The 19,586-nt window shown below is 36.3% G+C and overlaps 1 long non-coding RNA gene across 15 annotated transcripts in view; it reads left to right on the top strand.

Annotated features, from left to right (window-relative positions):
* The window catches only part of LOC125694641 (uncharacterized), a 156,116-nt gene that overhangs the window by 126,308 nt on the left and 10,222 nt on the right, over positions 1-19,586 (top strand). For 14 of the 15 annotated variants that reach the window (XR_007377645.1, XR_007377639.1, XR_007377643.1 and 11 more), the window contains one exon: positions 17,793-17,868. The exons of the other annotated variant lie outside the window; for it this stretch is intronic. This is a non-coding gene — a long non-coding RNA (uncharacterized LOC125694641). The remainder of the gene's footprint in view (positions 1-17,792; positions 17,869-19,586) is intronic. 15 annotated transcript variants of the gene reach the window in all.

The following is a 19,586-nucleotide window of genomic DNA, read 5'->3' as shown; positions in this document are numbered from 1 at the left end:
TGACAGTGACAGGAGATGGCATTTTTCTAGGTCTCTGACAAGTGAGATATATTGAAATTGCCAGAGAAAAAGCATTTATATCTGGAAACCTAAAAACTATTATACATATTTTCTTTCTGATAACTCTTTTCTAGCCACTTCAAAGTCAATATGCTTTTTGCATCTGAGTTTTTTCAATGAATTTTTTCGGTTTGAGAATGTTGTGGAAAGAAGGTGTGCATCTAGTCTTTGCAATTGAAAAGCATTTTTGCTTCAAAAAATTAAAGGATTCCTAAGCACATTTGCTCTTTTACAGTTGTAATATGGATATATATATATATGTGACAATAATTACATATTTTTTCATGTTAAGCTGTTACTTTGTTTCCTCATTAGTTAGCTGCTGAATCACAATTACAAAACGAATATCTGAAATGATGCACTCATTATCATTTTCAATCTGCGTTCACTGCATACTTCCAGTGTGATGGCTTTATGAGTACCAGTTGCACTCTTACTTTGTATTCTTCCATTTAGTGGTCTTTTCCATAATTTCTTTGCTTTGCTTGCTCCTCCAAAAAGTAATAGTTTTCTGTGTGGATTGAAATAGATGCTGTGAATCCATTAAATGAAGCCAAGCCCTCTGCGACTTCCCTAGCTTTCAATGGAGCTAATATAGCTGAATTTGTATCTTTATTTATTTATTTATTTATTTTTTATTTTTTTTATTCATGTTTTATTTGAAGGGGCTGATTTTATAACTGTTACTATAATTATATTACCATTACTGTTACATTCTTCAGTTTGAAACAATGATCCTTCAAATACTCCAGTTGTACTGACAGAGTTTTTGGGAAAAGAAATATTTTTAAAGCACATAATTTTAATGGGAACTTATTAATGGACCAGCAGTTCCCTAACAGAGGACGTATATATGTCACAAGAATCCTTTAGGCATGTATGCTGTTGTCAATTTATGCAACTCTATACACCCTCATTGTCCTTTGAAGCAGTTATTTAGAAAGTACTTGATTTTGCAGGATGATATTATAGTGTTTTGATAATAAACCATTAGATTTATTGAAATAATAAAAAACTGTTTATAAAGCCAATGAATGTCTCATTTGGAAACTCAAGATGAAAAATGGAAAAATGGTTAACGGAGCTACCATGATGTACATTTTATTTTTCATTAACTGATGTAATCACTATTTTTTGTAGTACTGCATATATGTTTTTCATTACTACTCTATAGATGTTGAAAGATTTTTCTCAGTCACTGTTAGCAACTACTTATTTTTATCTTGGTGATATGAATGGTTTATAATGGAAATTAGATGTCAATGCATCTTTGAGATTGCGAAGTAAATGACTTGCTGATAATTCTAAAAAGACTAGAATGAAGTCATCTACTCACTTTTAATGAGTTAGGTGATTAAATGATTTTTGGGAATCCAGTCAATAGTACTTTTACTATGTACTTTTCTGGAGTACTTAATCAAGAATTCACACAGAATGTCAGTGGTAAAGAGCTCTGGACATGTTCCTTCTCTCTTACTCTAGTATTATCCAAAGTTTTTTCCTTTTTTATCACAAGTCATTCGCTCCTTCTTCATTAAGATATTGATCAGTGAAGCATTGAAAGAATAAATTTTCTGTATGATCATATACATAGAAATCTCCAGAACGCTTGCAATTTTTCATGAAGAATTTACAGAACACTTGCAGGCTAAGGATTAAGAGTTTAGTTATGGTGTGAAATTTTATAAGCTGCAAAAAAATCCAAACAAACAAAAGCAATCAGAACCAATTGTGTTTTGTCTGGTGTATGTTCTCCAGGATGTTAAACTCTTTTCTACCCTTTTATCATTCTCAAATCAAAGTGAACTAGGCCTGCTAGCTCATCAATAATTTGACATTCCTCTTGCTTCATCAGATCTGTTGCCTTACTGAAATAACAGGAAATGAAAATGCTATAATTAATTCCTTATATAGGAAAAAAAATTATTTATGAAGCTTGTTCATTTCTTTCCCTAAAACTTTAATTAATATTTTTTCTAGTGAGTTTTATTCTCTCTTAGAGGAATAAAGGGTCAGAAAGTATTTCCAAGGTCAGTGATTACAGTCATATTCATTAATGTGAAGAATTTTTTCAAAAACTTGTTGAGCTTCCTTCACACTGAGCTCTCTTATGAGGGAGAAAAGAACATTGTCTTCCACAGACTGTTACAGAGTACTTTTGGTCTCATGTGTAGCTGTCAGCTTCTGATTTTCTCAGAATTGCTCTGTACAATTTCGTAGGGACAGTTTGTATGAAGTTCACTCCAAATATCCTTTGGTTTAAATAGCGCATTGACTACCATTTACTTCTTGCAATAATAATGAAAATTAATTTGATCATTTTCATCTGTGCGCATTGGTTTTGAAGAGGAAAAAAAGAGGAAATTCACTTAAAGTTGAGCATGTCATGTTCTTAGTTTCACAGTGCTCCACACTTTTGATGCAAGGTTTTGATGCATATTCAGGAGCTGAGAGACCATCTCTGAAGTTTTCTGCGAGTTCTATACTGCCTTAATTGGGGGAGTCCCCTTACATGGAGCATAGTTGAAAGACAAAAGAAGCAATTTTGTGAAGTATAGGGGAAAATAGAGAAACGAGCAGCACCTATTAGTGGAGTGTTTAACCTACTTTGAGGTTTTAACTAGGATTCTATACCAATTAAATGCTCTAATATTCTATCTTTTGATCTTTGAGTCCTTATTTACCTTCTGTGTTTGATGGCATTTCTGCTTCTCTTAAATATCCCTAAGGGGTTGTAATCATACAACATATTTCACAGCAAAATGTGCTGTCATCTCAAATTATGAGATCATTAAAATACAGTCTATGCTTCTGAACCTTTTCTGTTTAGCAACTTTCTATCTTCTGAAATTAACAGCAGTTTATGGATAGTTTGCTGTGCTGGCCAGGATTTTAAAAAGAATTCACTCTAAGCGGTAAAAAAGTACTCATGCTGAAGATGTGTGTGGAGACCAAACCATGAAAAACACCATCTGTGACCTAAACTGCATCTGTTGGTTGGCCACTGAAAATGGAGGAAGGTTTTGATTTACTAGCCAGACAGCTTTCTCAATTTTCTTGTCAGGAAATATCTTTAAACTGCAATACAGTTATGACAGCTTGGATAACAGCATTTAGCTATACTCCAGCAGCTTTTAGTTTTTACATGCTGTATGCCTAGGCCTGTCAGAGAGACCTGTGCCAGACACAACACTTCTAAAATATTTTTTTTTCTTGCACTTGCTGAATGTGATGTCGTTTAGTCACTCAGGATAAGAACTTCAAAATCTTTTTTCTAGAGATGTGGGCTTTGAAGTCCTTTTAATATTTATGAGGACTGAACTAATGGTCTTTCATAACTGTTTAAAAAAAAAAAAGAGTTGGAAAGCAACGTTCATCATACAATAAATACATCAGAAATACGTATGTATTGCCAGACTTTGAAAGTGGATAGGCAAGTTTTCTGTTTTTTAAATAAGCTTAATATATTTCTTTACAGCATCGATTTGCTATTATATCTAAAAATAGTGTATTAATGAGTAAATGATGGTTTCTGCTTATCTTAATGAATAGTGAATATGCATGTGGCTCCGCTTGTAAGACCCAGATTGCAGTCTTATCTCTCTCTAATAACTTCACCAACAAGTGTTCTTACCTCACAGTTCATCTTTTGTTCAGATCACTAATGAGCTGAACTTTTACATTTTGTTTTCTCTCTGCATCATGGTAGGTGATTATTTCCTTCTGTCATATTTTTGAGGTGTGCTGCTGGAGAGATTCCACATATAATGGGCATATTTCAGTGAGGAAAAAATATGAGTTTAGTTTGCAAAGAATATAGCAGATAAAATCTACAGCTCTTTCTTTTGTCCATAGATAGTTCAGTCAACATACTGAATTCCTAGTCATTGTCTGCTTCCATGTGTCATCTTTTACCTTTTCTTTTTACTAAAGCATTTTAGTTTGTTACATCAGTGTAAAAAAAAAAAAAAAAAAAAAAAAAAAAAAAAAAAGAAAAAATTCTGGATTTCAAAAGGTAAACTGCTGACATTGAACATCTCTGTGGTCTTTACAGTTATTTTATTTATTATTTTATTTTATTTATTATTTTATTTTATTTATTATTTTATTTTATTTATTATTTTATTTTATATTTTTGATGTTCATGTAGAGAAAATTTTAAAAACAAAACCAACCAAACAATAATCTAAAAAACTCCATAAACAAGCAAAAATCTTGTTCAGGAAAGGTACACATTTTGAAGAAATATGTTGAGGTATCTCCAGATTTTTGATAAACATTTCAGCAATTCTAGAGTAAAAACAGAAACGTTAGGGTATTTCTGTTTGTTGCTCTCTGAATGGTTAGAAATGCTTAGTGATACTCCAGTGTTCTAAAACAGAAGTTTTTTTTTTTGTTTTTTTTTTTTCCTGAGACTTGAAGGAAATTGTGGTCATCTCCACTGGTTTCCAAGTTAATGCTGTATTGTGTGCATCTTTTTTTCTGACTCCTACTGAAGTCAAGAGCCTTGTGGTTAACAGTTTAAACTAATCAGATAAGCAGCCAGTAGCTGTAAGCAAATGTGCTTATTCAGAATGCTTTTCTATGAAGTTTTGGAACATATCATTCTTGCACTTACAGGGATAAACAGAAATTATTTCAGTCACTTCAAAACCACATTTTGTAACAGCAATACATTTTCATCAAGATCATGTTTTTAGAAGATCACGGATATTCACTTAGTTTGAAGAAGATGGGCAAGGTGTTTCTTGTCTTCTCTCACCTCAGTTGACCTAGAATTATGTTATAGTCTGTTGTACAAAAGGAAGATAAACCATATACTTTTCTAAGCTCTTCTGGTGTCTATTCAAACTTTTCCCTCTTGTAATTTCCTTCGGACTCTTCTCAGACCTTTTTTTCAGCCTCTTTCTCACATTGTAACATTGCTGTCGACTTTGCTCTATTTAAATTCTAAACAGCTTTCTAAAAAGAAACTTGTTTAGGTTGTTTTGCCAAGATTTGATTTTTTTTTAACCTGGCAGGCAGCTTAACACCGCTCAGCCCTTCACTCTTCACCACTCTCCCATTCCCAATGGGATGAGGGAGAGAACTGGAAAGAAAAGCTAGAACTCACAGGTTGAGACTGTTTACTAAGACCAAAAAAGAAGAGAGAAATAGTAGTAACAGTAATAATATATCTATATATACAGAAAGCAAGTGACTAAATATTCATTTAGCCAGTTTAGGTCATCTGTCCTTGTCCTGTCCTCTTCCACCTTCTGGTGCTCCCTCAGTCTACCTACTTGCAGGGCAGTAGAAAAACTGAGAAAGGGAAACATCCTTAGCTCTGTACAGCACTGCTCAGCAACAACACCGTTTTGTTACCAACACTGTTTTATCTCCTATATCTAAAGCATACCGTCATACCAGACACTGAAGAAAATCAACTCTGTCCCAGCTGAAATCAGGACTGCTGTATGTTAAGCTTCCATAGTAGACCTGCAAGTCAAGTGAATACAAGAGAATGTCCCCTGCAAGAAACAGTTGATGTTTGACAAATCAGCCACAAACTGTAAGCTGTTGTATCTCAAATAACCATGCCTGCCAAAAGTTAAACTTTTTCCTGCTCAACAGGGATTTTCCAGTTCACAGTCATATTTTAGACTTAAAGCTTTATCTGCTTTCACCTATTATATTTTCTGGGAAGGTGATGGAAAGTGAAGACTTCCTGTAGCTCTGCCCTAACTCAGATGGGAAAGTACTTTCCGCCCCCTTTTCTTATTGTTTCATCAATGATTTTGTTACTATTTATTATTGTTATTTAATTATTAAACTTTACCTAATAGGTGACACACATTCATAAACTGAGAGGGCATTCTTACAACCTGAAATAACCTATAGCATATTAAAAAAATAGCTATAGTTAGATCCTTAGATGCTACTTTAATCAAATTGTAGTCAGGAAAATTTTTGCTTCTGGCACCTAATGCATGGAAATGGAGTACTCTCCTAAGTTCTCCAAGTGTTTTCTTAATCAGACCATTATCTAACACATTAAAATTTACCTATATGACTTGCTGGGGGGTAATCTGATGTATGAGGGCTGCTCCTGAAGTAATGCCTCCTATTTTATTCTGTTGGCCCATGATATCAGAGGCTGATGGTGGTGGTATGGCATTAGAGTCTGAACTTTCTTGCTAATATTCTTCTTTGTTGCTGTTGACTGCTGGCAGCAGAGTGGCAGTCTGACAAAATTGTGTCTGACATGGAAGTGTGTATGAAACAAATGTGCATTACTGAATTTCTCCACGAGGAAAAAATGGCAATTCATTGACATTAACTGATTCTTGCTGAATGTTGATGGAGACCACACTGTGGATGTGAGCATAGTGGTGAGTGGTGTGTGTCAGCAGTTGCAACAATGGGTCACCTTTGTTTATGCAAATTTTTGCGAGCATTGCATACAGGCTTGTTTTCCTTGCTGGCAGATATGCGTAGCTAATGGTGATGTCAACACTGAAATATAGTGCTTTGTAGCTGAGAATTTGCTTGATCAATTAGTGTTATTTTACTCTTTGTATCTGTGGAAGTTTCTGTGGCAGTTTCCATGGAAATAAATAGGAGACATAACTTTCAGAGAGACATACATCATTCTGTCTCACAGAAATACTGCTTGGCTGTAGCATAGCCTTGTGTGTCACTTTACAGTTCTTCCTTGGAGAGCATGTTAACATAGTATGAGAGCTTATATTGCTTCTTGTTGCCTCTAGGTCTGTTCCTGTTAAGTCAAGTGTGTATACAATTCAGTGATTTTAAACTCTGTACTCAGAAGCTCTGAAACATCATGGAGGAGTTTTCTAGCATAGCTGAACTGACATTTCTTACAGTGTTTCTCTTTTCAAGTGGCTTTGCTTGGTCTCTTGTACTCCTCAGCTGAAACAGAATTCTGATAAATGTTGATTGTTCCTGGGATATTTATTCTACCAGGCATCCTTACCTTTAGAAGTGTGACTGCTTGACAGTCTATGCTATCATAATGTTTGAAGCTACCATAAGAAATAAATCACCCATGGGGATGATAGTCCTCCGGAATTTTGTTGAAGATGCACTTTCAGCAGAAAATCCTAGCCAAATAATCCTCTTTCTGGGCAACTGTGATGTTAGTACTTCAGTGATGACTGTAAATTATTACTAGAGGTAATAGTTGCTGTAGCAACAATTACCCTCACATACAGAGTAGTTACATATTTTGCTAGGTAGATTTTCTTTCACATTTTCAAGGTTAAATGACAGGTACAATGATCTGTTTTACATTCTACACTAGAAAATCTTTTTTAAAAACTGCTTTTTGCTAGAATGAAGGACTACTTTCATGTTTCCAGCTGTTTTCTAGCTGTCAGCATCTTGAGTTAATAAAAACCTTTCAGCAGTTCTTTATATTCATCATTCATGTCACCACTGGTAGCAGCTGCACTTTGTTAGTCACTCTTAATTTTTCTGTGTTGCTTTGCTTGAGTAACTCTTCTAGTGGTCTTTCCTCAACTTTGTGAATATCAGCTGGTCTGGATTCCGCAAGAGTAGCAGTAGCTTGCTCGCACCGCAGACAGGTACAGTTTTAGTTATTTATTGAAACTTCTTTACTACAAGAAAGATTCTTGAAATACTTCATTTGGAGTAAAGGAATAGAGTTGTGGTTCTATATTAAGTTTTAAGTCTAATTAATACTTTTAAGGAAGCTAATTTCTGATTTTACATCAGTAACTGTAGTGGTTGAGTCCTATACGTTTATGCAGCCAGCATATAGATTTAGCCCCCAGATTTCCCTCTTAAACCACTTGCAGATGAATCTCTTGCAGAATTCAATCATGAATTGGCCCTAGTCAGAGATCAGTCCTTGCAATAACAAGGTTAGCATTTACAAACAGTAACATTTGAAAATTGAAGATGTATGGGTTGTCGGCTCTGCCACTGACTTGTGCACCAGACTACACAAGACAGTAGATCTAGTCTCATTTTGTACTTCTTTTAGACAGAGGGAAATATTTTTGCTCTCTTGAAACCTTTGTCACCTACTGTAATTTCTGTTCATAATAATCAAATAGTGCATTACAGTTGTCACTTTCAAACAACACAAAGAGGCAAACTGACTTTCCTTCGCTCCCAGAGGACACACAGCAGCATGTATTCTCTTTCCAGAGACAAGCATAGTATGAAAGTGAGACTAATTACATGGAATGCATAGGAATATATTATCAGTATTTGTTTGTAGTTACAGTATGGTTAAAACTAATGGCACAGATTCTTAGACTATTTTTGAGGAATTGGCTGTTTTGAAGAACTCTTTTTGCGACAGGTAAGTTTGATTAAAGAACAAAATTACCCTAACTCTATACTGAATGTCTTTTTGCCTCTGCTGCTCTGCATCTCCTGATCATTTCTACCACAATGACAACAAACTTTATGGTGTACAGTAAATGAATAAACATATGAATTAAAACACATATCCCAGTGATTAATTATGAGACCATTGTTTTTCTAGTAGGCTCAAGGTTAAACTATTTGATTGGAACAATCTAAAATATGATTCTGTGGATACTCTGGTTTACAATATTGAATTGTACACAGTAGACTAATAGAAGTGATCTGACTGACCTATCTTGTAGGTTATAGTTTCGATGACTTCTAATGCTCTAGCTATAAAATAAGCTAACTGGAAAATCAAAGTTTTAGTGAACTCCGAGGACTCTTCATCAGGTAGGTTGGTCAAAATCATGGCATTTTAATTTTAGATAGTACATTCACAATGCATTGAACTTAACAAACACTGACTATTTTTGAATTGCCTACATTCTTTTTTATTGAATGTGGAGCCTATAAAGGAAAAGGCTTCAAGTAGTTGGGAGCAAGCCTTTAACAATTTAAATAGTGTTTGCATACTAAAACCTTCAGAAAGGCTACACACCTGCAAAAACTAATTTGTCAACATTCCAATTTTACCGTAACTACAAGTGATAGCAGCCTCATATTTTGATAATTTCCCAATTTGTATAATGAGGATCTGCACCTGCAGAGTTGAAAGACCATTGTCCCATGGTCAACTCAACTATAAAGATTTTTCTGGGTTGTTCAATGTTATTGTTTCTTTCTGGTCAAAGAATCTGTAGTTGTATTATTTAAAAAATATTTTCTGCATATTTAGAAACAAAGCATGTGAATCAGAGCCATGAAGTCATTTAAAATAAACAATAACACATTTAACTATTTAAATTTGTTTGCTTGTGAAGATGCCCGAGCACTTCAGTTGCAAGTACTTGAAATCAGCACAAAGACTTACTATTTTCTTTGTGAAGAAGTAGTAAAAGAGAGTACTTGAAAGTTTTAGGAGTCTTACTCAAAGCTGAATGTGTAAAGATGTCTATTTCAAACACAGCTTCAAAATATTTTTACTAAAGGAGTAATTATCAAAGTTACTCAGTTCATTTAATAAGTCTGGCTTGATTTGTAATTGAGATTTTAAATTTTCAGCAGAGTTTCTCCTTTGGAGAAATAAATCTTTCAAAGCTGAAATAGGACGTCTTAAGTGAAATTATGTCTCACTAGCTTTAATTTGAAGAAACATAACACATTGATTTATTCTGTATTAATTCTGTGGTGCTAGATTTTTGACAGTAATGATAAAACTCTTCATCCTTTCTGTGCAGTAAATGTGTACTACTAGTTAAAAAAAGTCCACCAAACAACTATCAGGACAAGGAAGGGAAGATAATTCCACTTATATGCAGACAATATAGTCAAACTGCCCTTTTCTTCATATAACAGGTAACTTGGTGTAGAGGTTACAGGCCTTACTATATATATATATATATATATATATATATAAGTGTAATTATATATATATATATACACACACACACACATATATATATGTACTTACACTATTAATGCTTCCTGAATTTATTATTTATTTTGTCTGAAAACTTTGTTAATTAAAAAAAAAAAAAAAAAAAAAAAGAAAAACCTCACATAAAATCATACAGTGGCTTGAAGATCATCTAGTTCCAACTCCCTGCCTTGGACAGAGGTCCCAACCAATAGACCAGGCTGTCCAGGGCCCCATCCAGTTTTCTTTCTTTTTAACAGTTTGTTTAATTAAGCCTTTTCCATATTACCTCTTTAAAAGAACCCTGATGTTTCAACTATGTTTAAATATAATCTAAGTTAAGAACACAACAGTGACTAACCTGGGCCATACTGAAGTGTTCATCCTACTCCAGCTTTTCCTCTCTGACAAAGATCACTACGAAATATTAGTGGAGATATGAGGAAAAACAAACTGAAACTTTCCCTCCAGCATCTGGGAATCAGCAGCTCAGAGTTTTCTTGCTAGATATAACTTTTCCATTGGTCTTGATAGATCTGTTTGACAGGTCTTGGTGGAACTTTCTTCCATGATTTTTTTTAACATCTTCTTTTGAGGACTTTGGACAGTTAAAAAGCCATGTGACAATGAGTTCCATATTCTAACTGTAATTTATACTAGCAAGTATCACTTTCTGTTTCAATTATGCTGTCATAGGCTTAGGTCTCCTTTTTCTTTCTTTTTTTTTTTTTTTTAAATTTTAAGAAGGTAGTAAATTTCTGAGACAAATTTGTGATAAATATATTTATCCAAACAAGCTTCTTTAATTCTATCTGGTTCAAAAATGCTTAATTTATGCATGGAGGGCAATTTTATAATTACTGTGACATAAAACTAGCTACCAATTTACTTGTTAAATCTCATCAAATTCAATTTTATCTACAAAAAATAGATGCTGCGATTTAGGAAGGTTGGCTGTTTTTCTCACACACATTCGTGATGAAGTTGAATCTGTGCTTTAACAGCGAAACTGGTAGCTTACTGAAAGGGATGTCCATAATTCCACTTGATTTATAAAAGTTTTAAATTTATAATGTCTGTACTTTAGCTTAATAATGCAAAATTCAATATATTCATGAGAAATATGGAATTAAAATGATTTAATCAAAGCATCTGTCGTGCCCTCACTTTTCTTGTGCTTGTGTGAGACGAAGTTTTAACAGCTTTACTTGAATCATTAGGTTAACACTGCTTTTCTCTTCTCCCTGATAAAGCAGTTTCTACTAGTTGGTTTTTTTTTAAAAACAAACTTCCCAGACTGGCTTGTGAGAATCCTTCTTTGTTTTTTTTTGGCTCAAAGCTTGCTTTCTGAGGTATTTCTTGTGATAAGACTCTGAGTGATTTGTTGAGGAGACAACTGATGGGTGCTAACTGTTTAACAATCGATATCGCTTTGGGAACATTTGAAAGCCCCTTCCTCCAGAGCTGCTTAAGAGCGGATGAGAATGCTCAGGAGTGTTTACTGGCAGAAGATCTGGCCTGTGACTAAACAGCTCCAGCTAGGTGTGGGAAAATTGGGGAATGATACCATCATGTTCTGTGAAAAACAGGATGCAGATGGGCATTCCTGCTCCCTCTTATCTGCTGGCAAGGCCCGGAAGATGGGAACAAAGGAGTTTCTGCTGAGATCCCAGAGCCAGAAGCTGCCACTCAAAGGAGAGCTGACTCAACCACTTTGGATTTGAGCTGTCACTCCAAAGACAGCTGACTCGACCACTTTGAAACTATTGAAAAGGGGCCATCATCACCATGTTCGTCGTTGTGCTTCGTTGTCATCGTCATCAATAGAACAACAATGCCCGACGACCCACCACTACTGAAGATCAAAGACGGAACTACGAACCTCGCTGGATCCATGGTGGTGACTATGTCCCTCTTGCTTCCTGTAAAGACTCCTTGCTTCTTCTTTTCTATCTTCTCTATCGCCTTCCTTCCCTTCCCCATCACCCTAATTCATAATAGTGTCCGTTCTCCCCTTCCACATTTCCCTAATTAAGATTTGTAATAAACTGGTTGGACCAACATTTGAACCGTTGCTTCTTAATCTCATGCCGGGTATATAGATAATAAAAGAACCTCATCTCTCTCCTATAAATTGGAGTGAGACATAGCTGTAGCAGAAATCCTTTTGCAAATGAAGGTATCTTTAGAACAACTCCGATGTAGTCGTCTGTCTGGGAATGCTCATTCCTAGAATATTCCTCAGCATCTGACCCTCCATTTGGTACTAGCCTGCTTCTAAACCTTGTGTGCTTTGGAAATTGCCAGCAAAAGGAAAGTTAAATTCTCCTATCAGTTGCGCCTTCAGGAAGAGAGGTGATGAATGGTGATGCAGCTGAAGCAGAACAGTTCAAGCACAAAGACTGCTTGCAACAATAGCTTTTGGAGGATTGTTTTCCCTGCTCAGTTAAATTAGAATAGTAACTGAAAAACTGGGGGTTGGACTCAATGATATCTGGAGGTCCCTTCCAACCCCTACAATTCTGTGATTCTGTGAAAAGCCTTTTGATTATTCAAATGACAAATTAGCCATTTTTCTGCAAATCGGAACATTCAAAGAGAAAAAGAATAATGATAGCTAGTAGATTTGAGCTCAAAATGTGTGTAGAAGGAAGAATTCCATTGCTTCGTGGTGATCTGAGGAATTGATTGTGGTGTGTTATTTGGTGTCTGCGACTGACAAAGAATATGTTTATGAGGACTTGGAAAGCAACTGCTGGTGCTTTTTTCTGTAAGTTACTGCATAATTTCCGCAGTAAAGAAATGTTCTTCTGTTGGGAAGAATAATGTAGTTTTTCGGATGTCAAATACTGGTTCCGTAAAACTGATTTGAGAACTGTGAACTACCATTTCCATTTTTTTTTTTCTTCTATATATTATTCTTCTTTACTCCATGATCAAGTAAACGAAGCCTGAAATGTTTAGTGCTGTGTTTTTAAAAGTTCTTCCTGGTGAAAATACACCTAGTCTGAGCGTGACTTATCGAAAGGACTGTGGATGGGGAAAGTGAGGGAAAGTAAAATTTCAGATTGTATTATTATTTGAAAGAGTTGCATAACTATTATAGATCCCATTTAGAATTTTTCTCTTAGAAAGGAAGTTCTTTTTTTCCTGATTGAGAGTGAGCTACTTAACATTAAGTTTGAGGGTTTAGTTTTGAAAATATTTTACTTGCCAGAAGATATATTAAGAGCCCATCTACCTTGAAAACAAGTGCTTATCACCCTAGTTTTTACTGAAAATAGAAATTTAAAGATCTATCATAACATTTAAATCCACCAATATGTACAGCTGTAGCTGTTTGACTTCACCTTGTATAGAGGAGTCTAACACTTACAAAAAAGAATATAACACAGATAACAAGGTTAAAACTACATAAAACAAAATAAAAGAAACCATTCAAGACCAAGGCTATAAACATATATAGCACCAGGGAAGTTTACTGTTGAGTTTCTGAAATAGCAGTGCCACCAAAAAAGGGTGGAGTGTCTTAGTAATTGGGGACTCCTTACTGGGGGACATTGAAGTCCCATTTGCTGCCTGTATAATCATCTCTCCAGAGAGGTGTGCTGTCTTCCTGGGGCACATGTTAGAGACATTAGGAAGGCTCTACCACAAACTTCATTAAACTAGAAGACTACTATCTTTTCATTGTCATTCAGGATGGGTCCCAGGATGCTGCAATGAGGAAAGTAAAGAATGTTAAAAAGGACTTTGCATCCCTTGAAAGGATGCAAAGGGATGCCGATAGAATTCTCCTCTGTCCTTCTAATGGGTAGCTGGTATCCAGGAAGATGGAGGAGAACATGTCAGGTAAATGACTGGCTGACGGGATGGTGTCTTGATCAAGGCTTTGGATATTTTCATCTTGGGCATGTCTTTGAGAAACCAGGCATGTGGGCTCCTGATGGACTCTAAGCAAGTGGGACACAAGTGTTTTGGGGAGAAAACTCTCTGGATTGATTGCTAGGGCTTTAAACTAGATCTGAAGGGAAAAGGAAGGGAGTTAGATGTCACAAAGAATGAGGGATGTTGTAACTACTGGAGATTGCAGGGAAAAGCCTCTGAGCTGTCCCATAGGATCACATGAGAACTCCCCAGAGAAGGTCACGTTGCTGACAGTCCCATCCAAAATCTTCTTGTAACTGCACTTGCTGCTTCCCTTAAGTGTATGTATACCAATCCATGTAGCATGGGAAATAAACAAGATGAGCTGGAGATCTGTGCACAGCCTCAGGGCCATGATATCACTGCATCATGGAGAAGTGGTAGGACAGCTCGCGTGACTGGAATTCTGTCATGGAGGGCTATGACCTTTTTTGGAAAGACAGGCTGGGATATCAAGGGGGAGAAGTTGCCCTTTATGTGAGAGACCAACTAGAATCTAATGAGCTCCACCTGGGAGAGGGGAAGAACTTGTGGAGAACCTGTGGGTGAGAATTAAGGGGCATGCTGATATGGCTGACATCACTGTGGGGGTGTACTACAGGTCACCAGATCTAGGAGGATGAAGTTGATGAAGCCTTCTACAAGCAGCTGGAAGTAGCCTTGCAATCCTATGCACTGGTTCTCATGGGGGACTTCAATCATCAAAATATCTGTTGGGCACTTGAGATAATTTTCTGATTCAGGTGGTAGAGGAGCCAATAAGGTGGGGGGTGCTTCTGGACCTTGTTCTTTCCAACAAGGATGGGCTTGTTAGGGATGTGAAGGTTAGGGGTAACTTGGGATATGGTGATCATGAGGTTGTGGAGTTCAAGATTTTGTGTGGAAGAAGTAAGGCACAAAGTAGGATTGGTACCTTGGACTTCTGGAGAGACAACTTTGACCTTTTCTGGGACCTATTTTGAGATATCTCATGGGCTAAAGTGCTTGAAGGTAAGGGGGCTCGTGAGAGTTGGGCAACATTTAGACAGCACTTCATCCAAGCTCAAGATTGGTGCATTCCCAAGAGTACGAAATTAGGGAAGGGAGGCAGGAGACCTGCATAAATAAGCAAGGAGCTTGTGGATGAGATCAAAGGGAAGAAAAAGGTTTATGGAATGTAGAAAAAAAGGCCAGTCCTCTTGGGAGGAGTATAGGAGTGTTGTCAGGGCCTGCAGGGAAGTGGCAAGGAGGGCGAAAGCTCACCTGGAGCTGAACCTGGCAAAGGAAGTAAAGGATAATAAGAAAGGTTTTTTTTAAAGTAGTTAATAATAAAAGGAAGACTAAGGATAATATATGTCCCCTGGTGAATGAGAGAAATGTCCTGGTAATGGGGAACGCTGAGTACGCGGAGATGCTGAATGCCTTCTTTGCTTCAAAGAGTCCCCCTATGGACTTCTGGAGGGAAGAGAGAGAGAAAATGGTGAATATCCCTCTGGTTGAGGAGGGGGTGGTCCAGGGGCATCTAGGTGGGATCAATGTGCACAAATTTATGGGCCCTGGTGGGATGCATCCATGTGTGCTGAGGGAGCTGGCGGAGGTGATAGCTGAACTATTCTCTATCATCTTTGACAGGTCATGGAGAACAGGAGAGGTGCCAGAAGACTGAAGGATAGCCAATGTCACTCCAGTCTTCAAAAAGGGCAAGAAGGGGAATCTGGGAAACTACAGCCCAGTCAGCCTCACCTCTGTCCCTGGAAAGATGATGGAACAGCTTGTTCTAGATGTTATCTCTGAATAATTGGAAGGGAAGAAGGTCCTCAGGAATAGTCAGCATGGATTCACCAAAGGAAAATCATGCTTGACCAACTTCGTACCTTCTATGATGGTGTCACCAGCTGGGTAGATCGGGGGAAATCAGTGGAAGTCATCTACCTTTACTTCAGCAAGGCTTTTGATACTGTATTCCACAACATCCTGATACTGAAGCTGAAAAAGTGTAAGATAGATGAGCGGACAGTGAGGTGCATTGAGAATTGGCTGACTGGCAGAGCTCAGAGGGTTGTGATTGGCAGTGCAGAATCTCGTTGGAGATCTGTGAGTAGTGGTGTTCCCTGGGGATTGGTGCTGGGTCTGGTCTTGTTCAATATCTTCATCAACTACCTTGATGAGGGGATAGTGTCCACTCTCAGTAAGTACACTGATGATACATAGCTGGAAGGAGTGGTTGACATACCTGAAGGCTGTGCTGCCTTTTCAGCAAGATGTGGATAGACAGGAGAGCTGGGCAACAATAAACCACATGGGTTTTGTATCCAGTTCCAATTCTGTATCCAGGTCTCTCTGACACAAAAAACACAAGGATCTCCTGAAGAGTCCAGCAGAGGGCCATGAAGATGATAAAGAGCCTGGAGTGTCTTCCTATGAGGAAAGGCTGAGCTAACTAGGTCTGTTCAGACTAGAGAAAAGAAGACTCAGAGGGGATCTGATTAGAATTTATAAGTATCTGAAGTGTGGGAGACATGGCCAGCCTCTTTTCAGTGGTCACTGAGGGCAGGACAAGGGAAATGGCCTTAAACTGGAGCATAGGAAGTTCCACACCAATATGTGAAGGAACTTCTTCACAGTGAGGGTGATGGAGAGGTTGTGGATTCTCCTTCTCTGGAGATATTCAGGACCTGCCTGGATGCCTACCTATGCAGACAGATTTGCAGGGGGGTTGGACTTATTGATTTCTGGAGGTCCCTTCCAGTCCCTACAATTTTGTGATTCTGTAAAAGCCTCATCTGCAGCATATGCTTATTTCTTACAAGTTTACACTTAACTGTAAACATTAAAATTCATAAATTTTTATATGTTTATACCTTTGCGTAATATTTTAAGTATTAGATACTTTCTGAGGCAATTAAATGAATTAAAGTTGCCTAATACTATAGCGTGAAGTAAGCTGGCTTCTAAATCCTGAAAAGAATCAAACACTGGGAATTGAATAACATTTTCAGTCAGTGTATCATTGAGTAGTTTTCATCAAAAAAGGTAAAACCAAACCACTAAATCAATTAAAATACAGAATGAAGAAAAATATTTGCTGGGTAGTCAAACTCATCTATAATTATTTTTAGGATGCACAGTTTTCCTATGACAGAATCAAATACTCAGGGAACAATAAAAAAGTCAATCTTGAATCTTAAATTAGGCATTTCATTTTAAATATTAAACACAAAATCATTTGTGAAATGAGCCTTTTCCCATTCTCCCTGTCCCCAGAATTGTGATGAGGAGGGAATTACATCCCCTTTCTTCTTTGAAATAGTGTATATTTTTAAATCAGTGATGAAGACTGACATGATTTCATTTTATTAATTTATAACTTCCAATAGATAGGCAATTACGATATGTTCTTAGATTGCACAGATTTGTTTTTCTGTGTAAATCCTCAAAGACAGAGTTGAGAACTCACTTGTATGTATTTATGTGTGTCTATGTGTGTATATGGTAAACTAGTTATGTGAATTAAAGCAATGAATTACTTGGTGATGTATGTTCTCTGCTGGACCATTCCACTCTGCTCGAGTTTGTTCAATTTCACTTAGGGAACACACTTAAAACTTCCAACTGAAATCAGTGCACTATTGAAACAGATTTGCAGGTTTGCTTTATATTGGAATTTATTCCTTGAATCTTGTTTTAAACTAATTTTACTTATTTTTTCCCCCCTCCACAGGCCTTCACTGCAAATTCTCTGTGAACTCATATAAGAGATGCTAGATGCTTAGAAATATTAATATTGCAAAGACATGTAACTCTCCTGCTGTGGCACAAAGGCATACAGGAAAAAAAACAATGAACAATACAGCTAAAACCTTTAGGTTCATGTAAATTTAATTTGCTCAGAATTTTATGATTTTATGAAAAAGCAGCAGACAAAGGCATCTTTTTTATTTTATTTATTTATTTCCCATGTCTACAGGTATTCTAGAATTCCAAGGTGTAATGCATTGGGTTAGGTTACTCACATGCGCCTTCCAAAGCCACTGGAACTAATGGTAAGGAAAGAACGTTCACATGAATGTATGGTGGTCACTATGTAGGTCTGGATCTTTATTCATATTGCAGTAATCAGCAATTCATGTTTTTATTACCTGTTCATATGAACAGTGAAAGTGGATTGTCCTTGAGTATCATTTATTAAAGAAGACATTAGCAAAAAGGACTTTCAGGTTATACTATAAGAGCTTATATAAATTATGGCTTTGATTTTTTTTTTCTGTCCTTGGCAGCATGAGAGACTATTACAGCTGAACATGTTCTTTGTCTTCATTTCCCCCCAAATTTGGCACAAAAAATGTTCTCACTTTCTCTCTTGTTAACTTAATCATCAGTGCAGTGAGATCTTCCATCTTCAGAAATCTATTAGTGGTGAAAAGAATGATAACATTCTGTATTTACATAGGCTTCATTGTGACATATTCAGTCCATTTTGTAAAGAACTCTTCTTTTACCTATAGCTCTTGGACTAGCCCCAAATCTAGGCAATACTGATGTCCCCTTTGCCAGTTCATTCTTAACCAATCTTCATTCTAACATATATGCAGATAAAACATCCAATTAAAAAGGATTTCACTCTAAGCATACATGCTTAAAAAAAACGTTATTTTTATAATAACAAGTATCTTATGTTTGAGAAAAATGCTATTTCCTTCAATAAATTATCAGAAATGAACCACCTTCTTGTGAAGAGGTATTTACTGAGGATGCTACTGTTTCTATTAGTTAATGTGTAACCTAGGCTTTCAGGAGACATGAAATTTCAGCGTAGAAAGAAATGGTAATTTCAGTGATATCAAAATTTGTTGGAAACAACTGTTCTAAAAAGTGGAATATGTAGAATGACAGTTCTTTGCTGAAGCTGAAATACAACAACAAGGAGTCTGATTAGGGCTAATTACTCTAAAGATGTATTGTCAGGAACTCTTGAAGGAGATTGTTCTGAAACAAGGAAAACAGGAAGAAATGATTAATTTCTTCAACAATAGAAATGGGGGTATTGGTGAGAATATTAATAAAGGATTTAACCTGTACCTAAATATGCCTTTAAAATGTTTATTTTTAACATTTATTGTATGGATTAAAATGTAGCTAACTGAAATGATCTCTTTTCTATTCTGTGAATAATGACAATTGCTATACAACCAAAATTGCTCAGATCACAGTTGCTCTGATGTTATTTTACTAAAGCATTTTTGATGCATTAATAGGAAAGAACAGTGTTTCCATCTGTATGGACTATGTATTAGACTAACAGTTAAATGTTTATTCTGGTTATCATATTTTTAGGAAAAATATCAGGCAAAATATAAAGAATGAGATATGAGGATACAGGACAGTGAGCTCTGGAGAAGCTGCACGCTACTTAGGCAGCTAAAGAGCTTTGTGTCTCTTGACACTAGGATATGATAAATGACAAAATGAAAAGCCACGTTAGAAAATGTGAGATTTCTTATCTTCCATCGAAACAGCAAAAAATTAACACAAGGAGAGCACAGACATTCTCATGTATTGGATTAACTCCCAGCGAGACCCAAAAGCAAACAATGTTTAAGAAGGATAAATGTTAAAATAAAACCTGTAGTCTTCATTATTACATCTTCAAAAACATTCACAATCTCATTGATATGTCTCAAGTTCATGATTATTATTGTTGTTATTTTTTTCTTTACCAGAAAAACACCTGCAAATGCTTAAGAATTAAAAGTGTAAAATG

Source organism: Lagopus muta, chromosome 6 (genome assembly GCF_023343835.1).
Source record: "Lagopus muta isolate bLagMut1 chromosome 6, bLagMut1 primary, whole genome shotgun sequence".
NCBI classification, from domain to species: domain Eukaryota; kingdom Metazoa; phylum Chordata; class Aves; order Galliformes; family Phasianidae; genus Lagopus; species Lagopus muta.
The sequence above is the reverse complement of the archived record's forward strand: the minus strand, read 5'-3'. Positions and strand labels throughout refer to the sequence as shown.